Here is a 7,354-nt window from a genome sequence, read left to right as displayed (position 1 = left end):
AGTCCCAGCAATCGATCAGCTTACGGCGACTCTTCTCCTCTTCCCAGAATTCACTGGAAATATGCAAATGAGCTTCCTCATCTTCCTCATCTTCGTCGCCATGTCGAAACTGTGCAGAAGGGTGCATAGCTCCTTGATCTGAGACCACTCCAGCAGCATGGTCTGCCCCACCTCTAAATCTCGTTGGCCCAGGCTATACGTCATAACGTATTGCACCAGGACTCGGAGGTGCTGCCACAGTCACTGCAACATGTGGAGAGTCGAATTCCAGCGTGTCGGCACATTGCATTTCAGGCAGTGAACCGGCAGGCCGAAAGACTTCTGGAGCGATGCAAGTCATTCAGCTGTGGTGTCTGAATGGCGGAAGTGAGCACATAGTGACCGTGCCCGGTGCAGAAGCCCATCTAGGCCGGGATAGTGGGTTAAAAATTGCTGGACAACAAAGTTCAACACGTGAGCCATACAAGGCACGTGTGTCACATTGCCCTGGCGAAGGGCCGCACCCAAGTTTGCAGCATTGTCACACATGGCCTTCCCTGGCTGCAGGTTGAGTGGAGACAACCATTGACGAAACTCGGTCTCCAAACCTGACCACAACTGGTCAGCTGTGTGACTCACATTTCCCAGACATTTCAACTTAAAGATCGCCTTATGCCGTTGAGCTCTGCTGCCAGCATAGTAAGGAGGTGTGCGGGATTCCTTGTGCGCAGTTACAACGCGGGTGGCCTGACCAGACAGGCTTTGGGCGGAGGTGGAGGACCCAGACGAGGTGGAAGAGGCAGAAGCAGTTAAGGAACTTCTACATACAAAGGATTGACGCACAACTAGTGGGGACGGCAAGACTTGTACATCAGACCCTTCTCCATCTCTCACCATAGTTACCAAGTGCCCAGTCAGAAACATGTAACGCTCCTGTCCATGCTTACTGGTCAAAGTATCTGTGGTGAAATGCACCCTGTCACACACAGAGTTTCTCAAAGAAGCGGTGATGTTGTGTGGAACATGCTGGTGTAGCACAGGCACACCTTTCTTGAAGAAGTAGTGGTGACTGGGTATCTGGTACTGGGTAGAGATAAGTCACCCCCCTACCGTTCTACGAACCACTCGAACCCCTTTGAAAACAATGGGAGGCAAACACAAACACATAAAAACACATTAAATATGTACACATACAGTTAATAAACTTTGCCATAACACTTACAGGTCCCCACGATGCGTCCTGCATTCTGTCTCCCGCCGCTTTTCCTTCTGATAATCGCTGCGTCCTCCCGGTAACCAGCACTGATGATAGGACCTATCGTGACGTCAAAATAGCATGCGACTAGTCACGTGTCTATTATCTCGTTGGCTATAGGCTGCTCTCAAGGCTAGTCGTCATGCTAGGTCCTGTCAGTGTATCTCTCTGGTATGCGGTGATTGTTCCAGCATCTCCGTGTACCGGCGAAATGCTCTGGCACATGGTTGGCTTCCCCGTCCATGCATGTGGGCGCTCTTTACAGAGTCATCCCACATGCAAGGACTGGGTGCCACAACCGGTAAATAACGGAGATCACCATTGCTATAGCAACCCGCCTGTCAGCGGTGACGTCACCGCTTACAGCACGCAGCTTCTGCTCACTTACTGAGTGAATAGACTGCACGGAAGCAGCAGCGTTCTTCCACCCATGCTGTGCTGTTTGATGTAGCAGAGCTGCATGGGTTGAATTAGAAAGAAGACAGAAGACCATGGATCGTGGAGGGATGAGAGCGTAATAAACATGGAGTCTCTAAGTGTGTCTGTGTATTTATTTCTATTAAACTATTTTTTCTCTGTGTGGTGTCTTTTTTTTAACCCTTTATTGGAGATTCTTAATGGCCAGGTCAAACTTGCCTGACATTAAGAATCTCTGGCTTAATACTAGCTAGTAAAACAAAGCTACTATTAACCCATTATTACCCAGCAAGCCACCCGGCTTCAGGGCTGCTGGAAGAGTTGGATACAGCGCCAGATAATGGCGCTTCTATGAAAGCGCCATTTTCTGGGTGGCTGCGGACTGCAATTCACAGCAGAGGGGCCCAGAAAGCTCGGGCCAACCTGTGCTGCGGATTCCAATCCCCAGCTGCCTAGTTGTACCTGGCTGAACACAAAAATGGGGCGAAGCTCATGTCGATTTTTTTTTTTATTATTTCATGAAATTCATGAAATAATTAAAAAAGGGCTTCCCTATTTTTTAGTTCCCAGCCGGGTACAAATAGGCAGCTGGGGGTTGGGGGCAGCCGTACCTTCCTGCTGTACCTGGCTAGCATACAAAAATATGGCAAAGCCCACGTCATCTTTTTGGTGGGCAAAAAACTCCTGCATACAGTCCTGGATGGAGTATGCTGAGCTTTGTAGTTCTGCAGCTGCTGTTTGCTCTCCTGCATACACTAGTGAATGGAGCATGCTGAGCTTTGTAGTTCTGCAGCTGCTCTCTGCTCTCCTCCATACAGACAGGCAGCAGACAGCAGCTGCCGAACTACAAGGCTCAGCATACTCCATCCAGGACTGTATGCAGGAGTTTTTTGCCCCCAAAAATTTACGTGGGCTTTGCCATGTTTTTGTATGCTAGCCAGGTACAGCAGGCAGCTATGGGCTGCCCCCAGCTGCCTATTTGTTACCGGCTGGGAACCAAAAATATAGGGAAGCACTTTTTTTTTAATTATTTCATGAATTTAATGAAATAATTAAAAGAAAATGACGTAGGCTTCGCCCAATTTTTGTGTGCAGCTCAGGGTGCCCAAGCTTTCTGAGCCCCTCTGCTGCAAATTGCAATCCGCAGCCGCCCCAGAAAATGGTGCTTTTATAGAAGCGCCATCTTCTGGCACTGTATCCAACTCTTCCAGCTGCCCTGGTGATGGGTGGCTCGCTGGGTAATAATGGGGTTAGGTCTAGCTTTATATTATAAACTGGCCCTAAGCCCGAACCTCATAGTGTCATATATGCCAATATTAGACATGGCCACCATGAATTTCTAGTACAGATAAAAAAAAACACAACACACAGAAAAATATTTTTATTAGAAATAAAACACAACACAATTAGTGACTCCATCTTTATTGAATTAAAGAACCCCCCTCCGCAGAAATTCTGGGTTAAGGGTCCCGTGCCGTTAAATCCGGATCCAATATCATCTGATCGGTTTGCTGGAAGGCAAAGCGATCAGATGATGTGTCAGGTTCAAGGGCCTGAATCACATGACACAACAGTTGATTGTATAAACGGCTTTTATAAAATCAGCTGATGCATCAGTGCAAAAAAACCAAAAACAAACTACACACTTCAGTGCAGACTCCTGTCCGACAGCATCAGCTGATAGTTTAGCCAGCCGGGCGGTAAAAAGTTGGCCTCACCGCTCGACTTATAGTGTCAGCTGATTCTGTCAGGTGACCGCATCAGCTGATCATCGCCAGGTCTGAGAAAGAGAGAGAGAGCAAGAAAGAAGAGAGAGAGAGAAGATAGAGAAAAGAGAGAGAAAAGAATGAGAGAGAAAAAAGAGAGAGAAAAGAGAGAGAAAAGAGAAAGAAAAGAGAAGAGAGAGAGGGAGAGAGAGAAGAGAGAGAGAGAAGAGGAGAGAAGAGAAAGAGAGGAGAGAGAGAAGAGAGAGAGAGGAGAGAGAGAGGAGAGAGAGAGAGGAGAGAGAAGAGAGAGAGAGGAGAGAGGGAGAGAAAATAGAGAGAGAGGAGAGAGAAGAGAGAGAGAGAAGAGAGAGAAGAGAGAGAAGAGAGAGAGAAGAGGAGAGAAGAGAGAGAGAGAAGAGCGAGAAGAGAGAGAGGAGAGAGCATTGCAGCCTCATTCCATGAACTGCTCCGATTTTACAGGTGTGTCCTGTGGCTCACAGCTGATGTCCGGCTCCTCCCCTCAGTGCATAATTAAATTAAATTATAATTATAAATAAATAATAATTATAATTTTAAACAAATTAAATTCTTTACCGGGGCGGCTGGGACTTGAACTCATGAACTAATGCTTCTGAGGCAGTAGCTCTAGCCATTGAGCCACTGGCTCTAATAAGAAACATAGGCAGATTTGGTAATCTTTAGCTCTATACTGCAGTAGAGAATCTAGAAGCAGATTGTTCAGCTGCAAGGATGGGCAGATGGGCGGATGGGCGGATGGGCGGATGGGCGGATGGGCGGATGGGCGGATGGGCGGATGGGCGGATGGGCGGATGGGCGGATGGGCGGATGGGCGGATGGGCGGATGGGCGGATGGGCGGGCAAACACCAGCAGTACCGCACTCATCACCGCAGGCACTACAACCATCATCATCACCGCAGGCACTACAACCCCATCATACTCCCCTCAGTGCATAAATTAAATTATAATTATAAATAAATAATAATTATAATTTAAAAATAAATTAACTTCTTTCCCGGGACAGCTGGGACATGAACTTATGCTTCTTAGGCAAGAGCTCTAACCATTCAGCCACTGGCTCTAATGAGAAGCATTGGCAGATTTGGTATTCTTGATGTCTGCACTGCAGACTAAAGTCTCCGCTGACAGCGTGATTTACTTCAGGTGCTACGTGGAGAGGACACAGCGCTCGTTTTCTACGGTGCTCCCTGTCATCTTCATGTAGCAGAGCTGACAGTGTCGTGTGGATTATTTCGGACCTGGATTGTTGTTTGGGGATTAATAAAGAGGTAAATGAGGTGCTTTTTGTCTTGTATTCCAAATAAAGAATTTTTTGCTGTGTGTGTTTATTTACTTTCACTTACAGTTTAATCATGGAAGGTGTCGCAGGGAGATGCCTGCCATGATTAACCCCTTATTACCCCGATTGCCACCGCACCAGGGCAATTCGGGATGGGCCGGGTAGAGTCCCGGGACAGCCGCATCTAATGGAAGTGGCAATTCTGGGTGGCTGCTGGGTGATATTGTTAGGGTGGTGGGCTCCCTATGACATGGCGCTCTGCATCCTGACAATACCAGCCTCTAGCCGTGTGACTTTATCCTGGCTGGTATTAAAATTGGGGGAACTGCATTTTTTTTATTTATTTATTTATTTTACTGCACGAAATAGACCCGCCCGCCGGCGGCTGTGATTGGTTGCAGTGAAACAGCTGTCACTCATCGTGGGGGCATGTCTGACTGCAACAAATCATGGGCGCCGGTGGGCGGGAAAAGCACGGAATAACTAATTGAATAATGAAGCGGCAGCCATTTTCAAAAGAGGAAATGCCGCTGGAGATTTGTGACAGCTGTGCAGCGAGACGCCCGTGATCGGTGAGTAGGAAAGAGAGAGGGATTGTGCTGGGGAGGCAGTACGCATGCAGATACGCAAGGTGGGCACATACTTACTGTGAAAAGCCACGCTTTTGGTGATCGAACCGTTCTCGAACTGCCGAACTTTTAGCAAACCGCTCGAGTTTGTCGAACGACACGAACACCCCCCAAAATCACTCAAACATGAAATTGGTGAACCTTGAACCTTGAACATCGCTCATCTCTACTACTGGGTCAATGCGACAGACATAAGGTCTTGAAAATCCTCTGTGTCCACCAGGCGGAAAGGCAGCATTTCTATAGCCAACAGCTTGCAGATGGTCAAATTCAACCTCTTAGCTTTGTCATGGCTAGGAGGAAATGGTCTTTTACTTGTCCACATCTGAGGGACCGATGGCCGGCTGCTGTGCTGAGACGGCGTTGAGTAGGGTGTTTCTGGAAAACTGCTGGTCTGTGAGGAAAATGCACTGAAAATTAAAGGGTTAAAAAAATAAAAAATATACATATATTTGGTATCACTGCGTTCAGAAATGCCCAATCTATCAATATATAAAATCAATTAATTTGATTGGTAAATGGCATAGCAGCAAAAATATTCCAAACGCCAAAATTACATTTTTTTGTCGCCGCAAAGTTTGCACAAAATGCAATAACAGGCGATCAAAATGTAGCATCTGTTCAAAACTGGTACCGTTAAAAACGTCAGCTAGAAACGCAAAAAGTAATCCATCACTGAGCCATATATCAAGAAAAATGAGAACGCTCCGGATTTTGAAAAATGGTGCAAAACATACACCACTTTTTTTGGACAAGCTTGTGATTTTTTTTAACCCCTTAGATACAAGTAAACCTATTCATGTTTGGAGTCTGCAAACTCGCACCTCCCTCAGGCATCACAATGACACATCAGTTTTACCATATAGTGAACACGGTGAATAAAATATCCTAAAAACTATTGTGCAGTCACACGTTTTTGCAATTTTTACCGCACTTGGAATTTTTTTGCTCTTTTCCAGTAGACTATAGGGTAAAACTTATGATTCCATTTAAAACAACATCTCGTACCGCAAACAACAAGCCCTTATATGTCAAGATTGATGGAAAAATAAAACTATTACGGCTCTCGGAAGAAAGAGAGGGAAACCCCCTCAGAAAATCGCAAAATGCTCTGGGGCTGAAGGGGGTTAAAATTGCATAGCCAAAATGGAGAGATAGTGTAGAATGCAGAGGTGGTGTAGCTTTCTTGTCAGCAGAGGAACGTCACTGACTATCCCAGACAATGATACTATGCCCCAAAAAATTGCCTGCTTTTGCACTTAAAATTGCGTAGCAGAAATGGAGAGGTGGTGTAGAATGCAGAGGTGATGTAGCTTTCTTGTCAGCAGAGGAACGTCACTGATTTAGACAGACGCTGTGAAAAACCCTTGCACAGCGCTGGCACAGACCTGACTAGCAAAAATGGCTATGAACTGCTGTAATCTAGCCCTGAAAACGGCTGAAATTACAAGTAGTCCCTAATCCCTAAACTGATGTGTAGATTGCACTTTTTAAGTGTATAGTGCCCACAGCAGCAGCAGCGTGAGCGGTGACTGTCACACACCCGAAGCACTGAGATAATGGCGGCGATGGGGAAAATGGCCGGGTCTTATAGGGCAAGGATATGTGACATGCACAGCCAATGAAACATGCCCTTGCTTGTCTGGCAAAAATCCACTTTGCTGTGTGCGTGTCTGTGATTCGCTGACAGCCTGGCCTGCCCCACTGTACGCGCGATTAGGAAAAAAAAATGGTGATCGCCATTCTTTCAGCACTCAGCAGCACTGATCTAAACCCTGCCCCCCCCCGCACACTATACACTGAATTTTGATATCATTAGTAACAGTGACTGATAGTATTACAGTGAAAAGCCAAATAGTAACTAGCTACGCTTTTGGTGATGAAACTGTTATCGAACGGTAACTCGAACAGTCGAACGTGAAGCAAATCGTTCGAGTTCGTCGAACGACTCGAACACCGCCCAAACCAACTCAAACTTAAATTTGGCGAACGGTTCGCTTCGAACACCGCTCATCTCTAATTATGGCAAGAAACAAGCAGCTAAGTAAA

The sequence above is a fragment of the Anomaloglossus baeobatrachus genome, chromosome 1, assembly GCF_048569485.1.
Source record: "Anomaloglossus baeobatrachus isolate aAnoBae1 chromosome 1, aAnoBae1.hap1, whole genome shotgun sequence".
Classification (NCBI taxonomy): domain Eukaryota; kingdom Metazoa; phylum Chordata; class Amphibia; order Anura; family Aromobatidae; genus Anomaloglossus; species Anomaloglossus baeobatrachus.
The sequence above is the reverse complement of the archived record's forward strand: the minus strand, read 5'-3'. Positions refer to the sequence as shown.